This window comes from Parambassis ranga, chromosome 8 (genome assembly GCF_900634625.1).
Source record: "Parambassis ranga chromosome 8, fParRan2.1, whole genome shotgun sequence".
Classification (NCBI taxonomy): Eukaryota; Metazoa; Chordata; class Actinopteri; family Ambassidae; genus Parambassis; species Parambassis ranga.
Window position 1 is genome coordinate 18,708,939 of NC_041029.1, and position 14,784 is coordinate 18,723,722.

At 44.4% G+C, this 14,784-nt stretch overlaps 1 protein-coding gene across 3 annotated transcripts in view; it reads left to right on the top strand.

The window, feature by feature from the left end:
- Positions 1-14,784, top strand: part of hoxb3a (homeobox B3a) — a 56,055-nt gene that overhangs the window by 18,577 nt on the left and 22,694 nt on the right. Inside the window, exon 2 of one of the 3 annotated variants that reach the window (XM_028411134.1) lies at positions 1,826-2,178. The gene's annotated coding sequence lies outside the window, so the exon portion shown is untranslated. Of the gene's footprint in view, positions 1-1,825; positions 2,179-10,498; positions 10,593-14,784 lie in introns of those variants that run through there. The other 2 variants (XM_028411135.1, XM_028411138.1) reach the window with 2 other exon arrangements.

Genomic DNA, 14,784 nt, shown 5'->3' on the forward strand with positions numbered 1-14,784 from the left:
GTAATTTGCTCCTTTCTCTGCTGATGCTTCCTCAGTGTCTACCTTTACTATTATTTGTAAATAGTTCATAGAAATTTAAATAAATGGTTGAAAATGTATATTTTTTATCTTCTCAGTTCTTCTTTCAATATAATTTTGCTCTCCTAAAATGACGTTTTCAGGTGATGCTACATGTATCATCCCGTTTAAAAAGTGCTTTATTTTCAATAATAGAATCTTTTTGGTTTCCACAGCAATCACACACACTTTCGTCCTTCCTCGGGTTTTAAAGCATGGATGATGTATTTAAAAGCAAACATGCTCTTGCTCGCACACAATAAATAATTCCATGTAATTTCAGTGTTGGTTTTGCCTACAAAGGCACAGCGACCTGTCTGGAGAAATCAGGAGCCTGCGATGATTAATCTGTCCCGGCCGTGAGTGATCTTGGTACATTACGTCCTGTAATCTCGTTTTAAATCACAAACCGTCCCTCCGTTTCACTCCCGTTCTCCCGTTAATTTAACGGCTGCTCAGATGCGCTTGCACCGGCCTGACACAGAGTATGGCACACCCCCTCCTCCTGCTTTTTCCTTTGGTTCTGAAGAGGGTGAAAAAAATTAAATAGTTTCTCGGTTCGTGGTCTTTTAATGCTTTAATGAGTGTATTTTTTGCACCACACTTTTCCCTCCTATCGGTGTTTTCTGGACCGGTGCAGTGCGCGCATGTGTGTTTTATTTTTTTATATATTACAAAAAGGGAGTGGGCCGGCGCCATAGCTCAAACCCTGACAACCAAATAGATAATCAACAAGACGAATGGCTTCTTTTGTAAGGCGCGGCTCTCGTATTAATTTTCATTTTCTTTTCTTAGAGCAGGTATCGAAAAATATAGAGCAAGAGGGGGGAGAACGAGAAAATAGCATTCCTCTCGATGAACTTTAAACAAAAAAAGTGTGCCCCCCAAATTGGTCCGCTCGTATTCCTCGGCCCAGAGAAGATTCCCTATTACTTGTTGGTTGATTTCTCCCTGGGCCTCTTGCCACAGAGACTCCCTCTGCCCATTTATCTGTTTTCTTCCTATTTATGAGCGGCTCCTCTGGTGCAAAAACCGCCCTCCTCTCAAACTGTACACACACACACAGCCTGTGCCATAATGCGTAAAGCCCTAAACAGGCATGGGCACCGTGTGTGGCGTTACAGTAATTATAACCTCTCTGTATTATTTTACTTTGTTAATATTAACCACTCTGCTCTATTTTTTCAGAAAATGCATTAATGCAGTTGTAGAAAACAATCCACGTATATATCCCTTCTTTTATGTGAAGAACATTTTAACGCAGTCAGTGTTTCCCCCTCTTCACATAACGTTATGTTTCTGTCCAATGCTGTAATTTTCTCCTCACACCAATTGTCCTATATTGCAGCATCTAAACAGACACCACCCCCCCCCCCCCACCACCACCAGTCCAATATACACACATGTGCCTCCACAATAACCCCTAGAGCCCCCAGAGCACTTGCAGTCCCAGTTGAAATAAATGAATTTGCGAGAGGCTTGACAACTGTGCACAATAAAATCCACCAAGGAATCCTTAGCCTATTCTTTTTTAGCCTCCTTTATCAGCCCAGGCCTTCTGCTGCTTCTGTGAATGGGAGCAAATTTTGTGAGGATGCCCACCCCCCACCCTCAATCGTCTGAAGAAAAAAAAAAGTTCACCGCCATTATTTTCTGGACAGGACAGAGGGGCCGGCAGCCCAAGAAAAATGCGAGAATTATACAAGAAACAATCATTAATCACTTGTTCTTCTTTAAACACTTCTTCTCCTTCTCCATTGTCATCCAGCAGCAACACACAAGACCCCTTCTGCCAGGAGAGAGAGGGCAAGGAACAGAGAGACAGACGGAGAAGAAGAAAAAGAAGACGTCTTAGAAGACACTTGGAAGACACCACCCCTCCTCTCCCTCCCTCCCTCCTCCCTTCCTCACGCACACACAAACACACGCACACCTCCCTTTCCCACCCATCAACAAGCTATTTTTTACACCCCACAAGTATCCTATAAGAAAAAAACTTTTCTTCCTCATTGGAAAGAAGAAAATCCCTCCAAAGTAACTCCAACAAACCAGAGGAGAGCCCGCAGAGTGCAGAAGGAGAAGAAGATGGCCAAGGGGTCGCAAAAAATGGTGGCGTCAAAGGTAAGAGGCCTGGGAATTTAATTTGGTCAGTTTCTGTTTTTGGCTCTCTTGATTCTCTGTGTGATGGCTCAAGTGGCGTTTTTATGGTTTTATTACCCCCTTGCACATTTGGCGAGGTCAGGGGGTAGGGGGCATCTATGGCCGCGGGGGCTTTGATTTTAGCTCAGGGACTTTTGGAGTTGAGTGTTTGTGTTGTGGAAGGTGTCTGTGATGTGTTTGTGTGCAGTGTATACAGATACAGTTGAGAGCTATGCGTTGTGCTGTTTTTTCCCCCTCAGAGTTTATGCAACTGTTTCCATCCCCTTTGCTGTGGTGGTGTCACCTCTGCGTCTGCTCGTCACTCACGTTGAGGCCTTCTTTAACATCTGTTACGCGTCTTTTTACGCACGGGATTTGTAGGGGGTAGGGGAGATGAAAAACAGCGCATTGCTTGATTTTTTTTCCCCAGAATTATTTTATGAATATTTTTTAATAGAAATTAAATGTACATAATAAAATTGGAAAACTAACTCAACGCCTTCCTATGTAGGCTCATCTTTCTTTAGACGTTTCAGAAATGTGGCTAATTTATGACAGAGAGGCCCATGTGAATAATTCCTGGTTCACCCGGAGCTTATTATGCATTTTGTCTTGGCTGTGTTTCTGTGGTTATAAAGTGTTGTTGTGGTTTAGGCATATAGCTTTTAATGAGGTACTGCTGCGTGTGTGTGCGTTGTTCGCCAGGTGCAAACAGGCTACAGAGACTGCGATAGGAATATGAATAATATGGCGTTCAATTGGAAAGAGGCATGCAGGGGGAGGAGGGGAGGGTGAAGGAGAAAAATTAAAAGAACTGGGGAAGCGCTGGTTAATGGATACTCTCTCGGTTGCGCTCCAAAACAATTTGCTTCGAAAACAAAAGATCTGCGAGGCTTTCCAAATGAACTGCGAACGATCGCCGGTCCCCGTGTGCGCTCAGGCCTCCGGTATCTGCTGAGCCGAACAGTAGCGGCCTAAGGAAACGCACTCACTTGTGTTTGACCCCTTCAGAAATCAATCAGATCAGGATTAAAACTAAGAGGGCAGTTTTGGTGGAGGGACTCCGGACTCTCATGGGGACAGGAGCCATGGAGTGATGTGATGCGTGGAAAAATACGAGAAAACAAATGGCAGACATATAAGCGAGGAGCATCGAAGTGGAGGTAGAAAGAGAGGAGGAAAAATCGATGGTCATGCAGGGACAGCGGAATGGCCAAGCTGCGGCCACGGAGGGTTCAACTAGGGGACACGTTTTTCTGACCGATGAGGTCCACTGGCTCTGAAGCCAGAGGCTGACCCGTGTTCCCCTGCACCCCCCACACACACACACCTTCCCCCACTAGTCCTGCCCCCCCCTTGACCTCACAAGGCTGCTGGACCCTCGCTCCCTCGGACATTCTCAGACCTCCGGAGCCCCCGGGCCACTTAGTCATAACAGGCCGAGTTCAGGGCACTGTAACCCGGGCAGGCAGTGATATCCCCACTCCCACACCCAGACAGGCACACAGACAACCTATCCACCTCTGCTGGGGTCAGCTGCAGGCCACTACCAGCAGTCACTTAAACTGGGCTGTGTGAAACTCCTGGCCAAAATGTCAAAAACTAATTCACAAACATGCAAGAGTTTCATCTATTGTAACTGGTTTATGGTTTGTTCACAAGGTCATTTAAGAGCAAGAAAAGCAGCACTTTAATGGAAGTAGGTAGTAGTATATGCAGACGGGTAGATCAGGTCTGTTAGACTGAAAGAGTAAAATGTGCCTGATGCTGCACGGTGTTTGAACAGACTTGGAACTTGTGTAAACACAGCCTGCCCCTCCTGTCTGCTGCTGAAAAGCTGCTCAGCAGCCTTTTAACAGACAGCGCTGTTACAGCCTGGTTAAAAGCTGTTACTAGGAGAAGAATTCAAGTTTGTGTTTGGCAAAGAAGAGCTGTGGTAGTTTTACTGTAAGCATGATTGTGCATGTGATTCAGTGAGCTGCAGCCATCAGTATTTATTGGTGTTGGGCTGCTGGTCATTTTCCAGCCTGGTAATCTGACCTGCAGCTGGGAGGGTCGGTGTGTGTGTGTCTGTGACAGGGAGTACTGATTAATCAAAGACACAATAGCGTATGGGCAAAAAGCTGTTGGTCAGTTTAGCTCAGTTTTTTCATTACTATTAAATGTTCTAAATATATATGAAACTTATTGTAGAATTCTTAAAAGACCACCTGTGATGTGATCTCTTGCTGCAAAACCAGCTGCTGTGTTCATATATGTGGCTTTTTCCGGTGCAGAGAGATCTGACTGAATAAGTGAGAACCATCCTGAGACTGAGCATGAGCAAGATATTTTTCATATCATATGCATTATGTGTATTGTGGAGTTGTCTAAAGAGATTATAATGAAATCATGCTTAGAGTCCTTAGAAGTATTTGCTTGTTGTCTGTTATCTGACCATCTCCTCAAACTATCCATACATTTGACATATGCTCATCTTGCATCGTGGTGCTTTTGCAGCTTTATGTTTTGTTTATATTGGAAGAGTTTCCCAGTTTAGCTAAGATGGATATGGATGCAGAGCAGGTAGGTCAGACCATTGATACTATACGAGTCAATCATGTACCACAGAGCAGGATCTATTCTGTCTTTAGATTGTATGATATCAGTGACAAATTGTAACCAAAGAAATCCACTTACAGCAGATGCTAAAGTGCTTCAACAGCATCATTTACAAGAAGAATATAGGAGAAGAAAGGTCAGAGGTCACAGCACCCTGATATTCTCAGGATTATTGGAAATCTTTAGGAAGCAGGGATGCTTTTCTCCTGTACCTCTGGAGCTAATAGTTTACAAATGAAGCTTTGATTCATGAACTGCATCAGTGTCTTCTGGTTAATACAAAAACAATCAACTCCGTCCAAATCCAATTAGTCATCAAATTATTAAAACTAAAATGAGACTATTTCAAAGGAAACAAGATTAAAAACGGAGCCAGCGTTGGGTTCAATATGTCGATGCATGCAGGTGTAAAAAATATACAATAGTACACACAGACAATGACAGCACATCCTAACAATAACTCACTCCATACGTCTGAGGAATGACTTGTTCATGAATTACTATATAACTATATTAGCACCGAAGCACCGATAAAGGAGAAGATGGTCCAGGTCTGCAAAATATAAACATGTAAATGAAATGATGGCCTTAAAGCAGGTGTGACCATGAGGTTTGTCATTGATTTAAACTAAAATGCAATGCAGCAGTTTGCAAAGTTCACACATTGAAACCTTGAATGGAGTTAATGTGATTTCTGCCCTGAGCTCATGCAGGTTCATTAAAAACACACACGGCTTAAATTAAAGGTGGTGCTGTCTGCTGCTGCATGAGAGCCTGAGCTTTCACTTAGTGAACAGACGTGTGTGATTACTACTCCTGCACATTTGATAAGTGTTGTTTTCTCTGCAGCTTCCACTGCAGGTCCGGATGCTTCTCCCCATCCAAAAACAGATTAGCTTTTGTAATCTCAGTGGGATTAAGCAGTGAAATAACAGAGGCAGGCAGATGTGAGGCAGCTCGGACTCTGACCAGCAGCTGATGGAGCTGATGTTTCAGCAGGAAGCTGCAGGGTTTCAGGTTCACAACACACATTCATGCCGACATGCACTGTAACATGTTCAAGTCCCAGCCACACGCACACCCCCCAGAACAGTTACACAAACGTCCCCCTCTCTCGCCCTCTCTCCCCCTCTGGCCCGGGGAGGCTCGCGGTGGTTTGCTAATTGCCAAACAAATCGCCCGCGCGTTTTTTCTGCCTCTTGCTCGCTGCATCCGCGTTGCCCGAGAAATTTATTATTCTGGAGAGCGCGAGGAGTCGAGAAGGGTCATGGTGCAGGCGCGCGGGCTGCAGGAGGAGGTCGTCACGAGAGATATATGGCTGCAAGGCTTTTACTGCGCGAGCTGCCTGTGTGTGCGTGAGAGAGAGAGAAGGGGAGAGAGAGCAAGCCGTTTAAAAGTAGACACATATTAAGTATTAAATAGACAGAGCCAAATAATGGCTGCCAAGCTGCAACGCGTGCATACACAATTTCTTAAAAGGGGCCAGGCCGTAGTTTAATGCGCGCATGTCTGTGCCTTGTTAAACGAACAAGTTAGTTATTTCAGATAATTGAGATAATTAATAACTCAAATTTTATTATATCAGCCTCCGATTTTAAAAAAAACACACAGTAAATCCAGTTTTATATCCAGTTGTCTTATGTCAGCATCGCTTCTATAGCAGCACAGGAGGAAGGGAACATGAAGAAGCGCTTTCATTTCATGTTAAAGCAGACCGAGTTTAGGCCATGAATGAAGTTATGGATTCTAACAATAGGTGAGTTTTAATCGGGCTTCTGAAAACCCACCCGTCTATAATGACTCGTTTCGTTTCATATCCTACAGATGCATCACAATCAAGCGGACAACATGCACTGCGACATCTTTACCCAATAATAAATGGCTATATGTTAATATTGATTAATAAGGCACATACTCCGGGCGATAAAGTTTCTCATTGCAGTGTTGGGTGGCCTTTGAGTCCGTGAAGCTGCATTCACTGGACGGAGACCAGCAGGCCTGAAGTGTGAGGATCCTGCTGTTGTGCGTTACAGCAGCGGTCACATCCGTTAGATTTGAGTGATAAATAGGCTCCTCTGGCCTGTATGAATAATGGCGGAGCATTAGGTCCGTACAAGCGTATTGATACAGCGGGATTAACCAAGCTCTCTTCACATTCTGTTCCAACACCACACACTAACATAATCTATGATGAGGACGCGGGCATCAGTTCAACACATATTTCGGATTTGGAGAAATCAGTGGCTCATAATAATTCGGACGCAAACTTGTCTTTGATTCCACACTAAATTAATAATGAACAGTGTCTATGAATCTTATTCTATAGTCATTACTTTATATATATTTAATGCTAATGCTGCATGGTGCTGGTTTGTAGTTAAAGCAACTTTACCATGACCCAGTTTAGCCCCTTGGCGATCAATGCAGTGCTGTTAATTCTGATGAGTATGATTATAACACAAAGGCGTGCATGTTTAAACACATGTCCCCCACAGAGCCACGGCCCTGGTTTGTTAGTCTGAATGTGCAGCAGAGTAAACTACACCTGACAAAAAAGTATCCATGTAAAACTGTGCAGCTAAAACTATATAACGTATAATTGATTTACTGTAGCTCAGCAGGCCCTCAAGGCTTTATGAAGCTGACAATGGTGAGACAGTTTGGACACTGCTCCAAACTCATTGATCCTGTCATGTCTGAGGACAAAACGGCCCATTAAGATGCACTGCAGGTCCTATTCCAAGAACAGCCAGTGAATTACAGATATCAATTATGGATCATACCTCTGACAATAATAACAACAATAATAACAATAATAATAATAATAATAATACAGTAATCATCCAGGTTGCAGATATTTTACAATGTCCATTCCACTGTATGAAACTTGATGTGTCCTTTATTCTAAAGAACAATAATTAAAGAGATTCTACCGGTCAAGCCTCAGACTCCTGAGAGCGGCCGGGGAAGTCTCTGGTGCCATAACAGAGGGAAGACCTCATGTCTGCGCAGGAGAAGAATATATTTCAAAAACCGGTTGTGCGCGTGCTGCCGTCTCCAGACAGATTTACGAGCCGCAGTAAAAGGCGAGATGTCGGGGCTTAGTAAATCAATCTCTCCCTCTCTCTCCCTGTCTTCTCTCTCTCAGTCTCAGACCAGCATAATAATAATAATAATAATAATAATAATAATAATAATAATAATAATAATAATAATAATAATAATAATAATAATAAAGTAGTCTTGGCGGTCTAATATGTAGCCACTTAATCACGTGTTGGACACTTTAATTTTACGGCCATTCTCCGTCTTAACAAAGAGACATTTTCAGTTTCTCTCTTTTTATTCAAAGCGTTGTTAATCATTAACGAGGAGGAAGAATCTACCTGTCTTAATCCATCACGGACCAAGACACCCCCAAGACTCCAAAGAACACCACCATCACGTTCACATTCCTCTCACTGTTTTTTGGTATAACCTTGCACCTACTTGACAAGAATTATTTGGATATATATTTATGATATTTAGTGTTGCGTAATGCTGGTTGCTTCTCTGGAGAAACATGTGAAATTATGATTGGGGCAATTGCATTTTTGCGGTTTAATGTCAGTGACGTTGAAGCAGTAAAATGTGGTTTGTGTTGTCAGACGGTGGTAATCTGTCACTGAGTTCATTGCTGGAATGGTTTACTGCAGCCTTAAACCACTGCTGCTGGAAGTATTTCTTCCTGGTTGACTCAACAACCCTCCTCCCATCATAACTCGGATGTTTGGCCCACTGCAAGTGTTTTGTCTGCGCGTGTAATAGCTTCGCATGTGGCTGTGCCAAGTTTACAAAGCTGATTTCGTATTGCTGTTGTCAGGCCGGCCCAGGTCTCTGCTGCTACTTATCTTAGCTGTTGTTTCACACTGTGATCGCCATAATTTATGGCCGTCATTAAAGACGCCATCATCACCACCGCAAATGTTTGATTTCAATCTTGTTGTGGGTAAAAATCTCAGGGAAGCGCGGCGCTGCTCAGTTAAGAATGGAAACTGTGCGTTTTTAGTGCGTCAAAATAAGAAGCTATAAATGACACATTTCAGACACAGCCGCGTTATTAATTTTTTTGTCATGCTGGGCACAATTCCAAACTGCATTTCTAGTTTTACATATTGTGACTCTGCCTCTAATCCTCTGAATTAAATATTAAACATTGGACTGACAGAGGAGCTGTTCATGCTGGAAGGATGTGGACGGATGTGGAGGCAGGTAGCTGCAGCAGACATTTTTAACCGCTCTCTGAAAGCCTCACGGCTCCTGTGAGGAGGGGACGCGCTGCGTCTTGGGGCTGCTGCGGCCCATTCTTTGACCTTGAAGTGTTTCTTGTTTGCTACTCAGCAGCTAGGTTAGTCCCGTTATAGCCTCACCACACTTTTTTCTTCCTCCTTCAAGTGCTCGGGAGCTCCATTGTTCTGCTGGAGGCGGCTTGAGCTTTGTAACCGAGCGCCAGAAGGATTCCAACGTTCTATTGTTGCTGCCCTGCACGGCCTCACGGCGGGGGTTTTGTCTCTGCCTTGTTTCTTCGTCTGTCTCTCACTCTCTCCTGGTTTGTGTTTCCCTCCTTCCCTCTAAATATTTTTAAATCTATAGCACTGTAGCCTCTCCTGCTACCTCGACGCTTTTCCTTCTAAATAAAATCCTTCATTTAAACGAATTACAGCGTGCGCCCCCAAGGTAACTTGTTAATAGATCAAATATTTAAGTCTGGCTCATATTATCACACAGAGTGTAAGGGGAAACAATACCTTTATTTTGTTTTAATTTTAGTTTTTTTTATTCCCGTAACTCGCTTTTAAATGTATAATTATCAAACAGACAATTTGGCGTGTTCGGCGTTTGTTTTTCCACTGACGCAGTTGGCAGGAGTATTTGTGGCTGTTAAATATTTAGTTTAGCTCCAGGACGCACGAAAGTGACACCGAAGAGGAGGAATAAACTGCTGTGGAGCGCAGTATCGGATAAATTATTCCCGTGCTTTGCGCCGTCATCATCTAATATTATACTGCTGGAAACAGATCCATTGAAATATAAGACAGGACAATATAAGGAATCCCCCTCGTTCGGCCGACTGACGGCGAACTGCGAAAGAGATGACAGTGAGGAATAAGGAAAAAAGAGTGTGAGGCGTGCAGTCATTTTTAAAACGAACACAGGCGGTGACAGTCATCTTTTACTCGTCTCTCTCTCACTCTGTGACACAGGCCTGTCCTGCCTCACCTTACAGTTTATAGCACTAACTCACTGACTCCCGTTGAAAAGACAGGGAAGTGAGTTTGAGCGCTGTCCCTTTGTTTTTGTGTTCATTTGTGACTCAGAGTCCTGCGTGGGTCCGGATGGGTCCCACAGAGAGCACGGATACCCCCACCACCACCACCACCCCCACCAGCAGCACCTCTACACACCCCCGCCCCGACCAACACGTCACGTGATTCATTAAATAATTAATGCAGAGGTTGCAGAATAGATATGTATTCGTCAGGAATATAACGGTGAGACATAGTGCTGCTCCAGTGTGTGTGTGTGTGTGCTTGACGTGGAAAATTCAACTGTCCTTTCACAAAAAAATAGAAGCCCCCCCTATAGCAGCGAAGAGAGGGGGGAGAGAGAGAGAGAGAAGAGAGAGAGGGAGAGAGGGGGAGAAGAGGAGACACTGAGAAACGCCAACAGAGAGAGAGAGGAAGAGAAAAGAGAGAAGGAGGCTGCAATAAAACAAATTTGGACGGGTGTGCGTCTTGCGGGTCGTTGTGGACACCGTGAGTATTGCGGAAGGAAGGGGACTGCATGGGGGGAACCACACTACTTCTTCCTCATCTTCTACGCCGCTGCGCCGCCTTCGGCCGCATCCTCTCACTGAATCATAGGCTATTTTAACATCGTGGTAAATATGCCCAAAAAATACCCATCTTTCCATGTGTTTTCTCATCGTGCATGTTGCTGTCGTGTTGTTTACACATCACCCCCCACCCATCATCATCATCATCAGCCATTGTTTATAGGTTGAAGCGGTGCAGCCGCCCAGACTGCAAACCGGGAAGAGAGAGAGGGAGCAATGCAATGTTAGCCGATGGCTGTTGATATTTTAAGAAGCACTTTGATATTCTTCTCCATCTTTCTCCCATCACCTCCTGTCTGCCTCTACATCTCTCTCTATCTGCCTGGCTCATCTGTCCATCCCTCCCTCTCTCTTCCTCTCTCTCCTCTTTTTTTCCTCCCAGCCAGCTACTTCTCTTGATTTATAGTGAGGCAGGGTGTCAGCGTGCGGCCGCGGCTGCCATTGTGTGTTTGTGAGAGAGTGCTGTTGTTTATGGCGCTGCCCGCGATAAATCATGTTTTCCTCCGCTGTGGGAAGACGGTGGGGGGAAAATGACGGTCCACGGACCGATGATACACCGGAACGAGGAAGAGGAAGGAGAGGAGGAAGAGATCTCGCCACGCGGCCGCCACTGGTCCTCTTTCCGTTTCCCTGTGTTCCGTCTCTGTTTTCACTCGCCTCGCTCTCTCTTCCTCCTCCTTCTCTCCCCCTTTACTCACACCCCTCCGCGTTTTTACACTTGGTTATTACTCGGGGTGCTTTCTTTTTTTTCCTGCCTCAGTATGACAGTGGCTGGCAGTAGCTCGAGGTCTTGAATTACTGCGGCGACCAATTAACGGGAGATTTGTTTAAATTTGGCACACCGGGCACGCCTCGGCCGCCATGAAATCCCATAAAAAGAACCTGCCGGCCAGGAAAATCTCATCCATCTAGCCAGGAGGTGTAAATGCATCCAAGTAGCACAGCCTGGGGGAGGCAGGCTGAAGATGTTAAATTACGCCGGCTTGAGTTCATGGCTTCTCAGCTACAATTAGGCCCCTGGTTTTAAACGCAATGATAAAACTGCACTGACCGATCCAGGAGACACGGGCTGGCTTTAGTTTGCGCTGCATCTTGTTGCTCTCCATCTGCTGTTGGTAAGATACTCAGAGGAGACCAGAGGTGCTTTGGTACTTCAAATCTTTGCATACAACCAGACTATGCACGGACATTTTCAGAACTTCTTCTCCCTTTGTCTCTCTCCTTGCATTTCTTTCTCCAATATGTTTTCTTTGGATTCCTGCTGGAATGGAACTGATCGCCATTATTCATGTCAGCACTGTGTCTCTGCCTTTGCTCAAATCCTTCACCGTGAATCAGACCTTTATTTTTTTTAATGTGGTGAGGGGAAAATAAGATGCAGACATGGGAGGATTTCCCACTGTTTTTTTAACCCCATGTTTATTATTATTATTCACATATACCTCATATCAGACTGCATCTCTTATTCACACCCTCAGAAGAGTCAAAAGCAATCACTGCAACACACGTGTGAGCTGGTTGTGGTTCCATTTGTAGGTTTCCACCTTGAGAGTGCAGTAGGGTGGTGTGGGGTATGGGGGGGGGGGGGGGGGGGGGGGGGGGGGTAAGCGTGATTTCATCTGCTAACCTCATAACTCACAACAGTATGTGATGCTTGTGTGATGTTTTGGTTTGGAGCCAGCTGGTTACAGAGTGCAATAAATACAGAGAGGACAGAAACAACAGCAGCAAAACCTTTATTATTATTATTATTATTGTTACTATTATTACTGGCTGCATCTCATGCAGGTGGAAAGATGGATGGATGGATGCGCTCCCAGATTCACTTTACAATTATATTTCTAAGGGTAGGCTCTTATCTCCCCCTCCCTCCCCGTCTCTCTTCCTACTCGGCCATCACTACCAGTGTAAACCTTAGTATAACCAAATTAGAGCGGCTCCGCGGCTCCCCATCACATCATGATGGCAGCAGCAGCGAGAGGCAGCGCTTTTCAAAATGTGTATTCCTGCTGTCCGCCGCCGTGTCAAAAACAATATCTCGCCTCATTTCTGTGGACGGAGAAAGAGATGGAGAAAGGGAGCGTGGAGATGGGATGGGGGCTGACAGGATTTCTTTCCTCCGTTTTTCATATATATTTATATATTTCCGTGGGTAGCTCGAGTTCATATCTGATTTGGGTGACAGGGAAGCATTGATGTATGTTTCCAAACGCCAGTCAGGCCGCCTGCTGCGGACATGAAGGTAGGAGGCAGGCTGCGAGCGCGGCCCTGCGCAGAGGGACGCACACCTCATGTTAAAAATGAGTCCAATGCAGTTTCAAAGCCTGCTGCATGAACACAGTCCTGAGTCACACAGGGAACGCGACGGCAGGAGCGCTTGGTTTATCTTATCTTATCCCAGTCATGTGTCCACTGTTAAGTAGGCGATGTTTTGTCTGGCAAGATAGTTCCAGATGAAACCAGCTGAAATAGTTCAAATATTTGAATCGGTGTTGAGAAATGATATCACTCCCTGTCTGACATCCATTACAGCTGCTGCTGCTGCTGCTCTCCAGGCTCAGCTATCTGTTCCACTGTATCTGAATTCACGCCACGATAAATACATTTCTGCTTCTGCGCTATTATTTATAATCCAAATGTGAGAACGCACTGCTCGCTGTGGGAAACGCATAGATTTGGCATGGCCTGTTTTCCATTGTGACACCACGGCGTGAAGTAATTGTGGCTGAAATTAATGTTTACACGGAAACCTGCTGCAGGACAATGGCGGCATTAGAAGCTCATTGTGGCATCAGCAGAAAAGAGGAGGCAGAGGAGCTAAGACTAGAACACGGCTGCTTGTGCCTGCGTGCACTTTGCTATATATTCATGCTGTTTATTCAACGAAAGGAAACACACTTCCAGAACGATCTTTCTCATATTATGTTCTGATGTGCGCTGATCTCGGTTATATTGTTTGCTGTTCGTTTGATCGATCGGTATCAGCTGAGAGGAAGCTTGTTTCTTATGCACCAAGGATGCAATGTTGGTGAAAAAAAAATCTGTGTTTGTTTGTATCCACCGTGGAGCATCCTTTCACTGGTCAAAGACAAGGTCGACGAAACCCACGCGTCTAAAAGACACGCATGGAGGCAAGCAGGCAGCCGTCGTATCTTCCCACTCACTGCTGAGACTGGCAGTGGTTATTGTCTGCTCCAGTGTTTGTATCCCACGCAGAAAAGTATTTAATTCCGGTAGGCCAAATGTTTTTCATTTTTTATAAACGGCCTTTTTTATGATAAATTTAAACAGATTCAAAGTCATATTAACACAATTTAAATTCATACAAACATAACCCCAGTTAAATAGAAAAAATGTCTGTTTGCTTGTCAGAACTACACGTAAATCATGAAGTTATTTAAAAAATAAAATGATATTAAAAAAGGGCTTTTAAATTAAACGAACGAACAGCAATGAACATGGAGCCAATATCCATAAAAGTGGCGCTTAACGCTGGAAGCTGTCCTCAGCTGAGCTGTAAAATGAAGTGATAAGGTGTTTAGCCCAGCGGTTGCTCAGGCACAAAGCTAAAGGAGTAAAGTGAGGAAAGAAGGAAAAAACTAAGAGCAAAGAGACGTTCGGCTGGAGCAGAGATTCTTCGAAAACAGTCAGACATAAATCAGAGCGCGGCGCGGCCTCATAAATCTGCAGCTGCTGGACGTTAACGAGCCAAAGATTTAAGTGTGGGGAAAATAATGTTAACAAAACACGTTAACATGCGTTTAAATCAGCGCCAACACGAGGGATTATTTCCAATACGCACTGATTTATTACAATACCAAATACATGATTATTATTATTATTATTATTATTATTATTATTATTATTATTATTATTATTATTATTATTATAATTCTCGTGTCTCTTACAAGCGGCAGATCCAGTCCTGTGTTCCACGCGCCAGGTACTTCCCGGGCTCTTCCTCGAGCGGAGATGATTACCCGTTCGGAAATAAATCAATAAGAGGCCTCGCGCTAATTTATAATCGTCTGCGCGCGGGCAGTGATTCAAAGCTCGTGAAAAATGAGCGGCTGAAACCGTATCCAGAGCCCGCGAGCTGCGCTTTTTTTTTT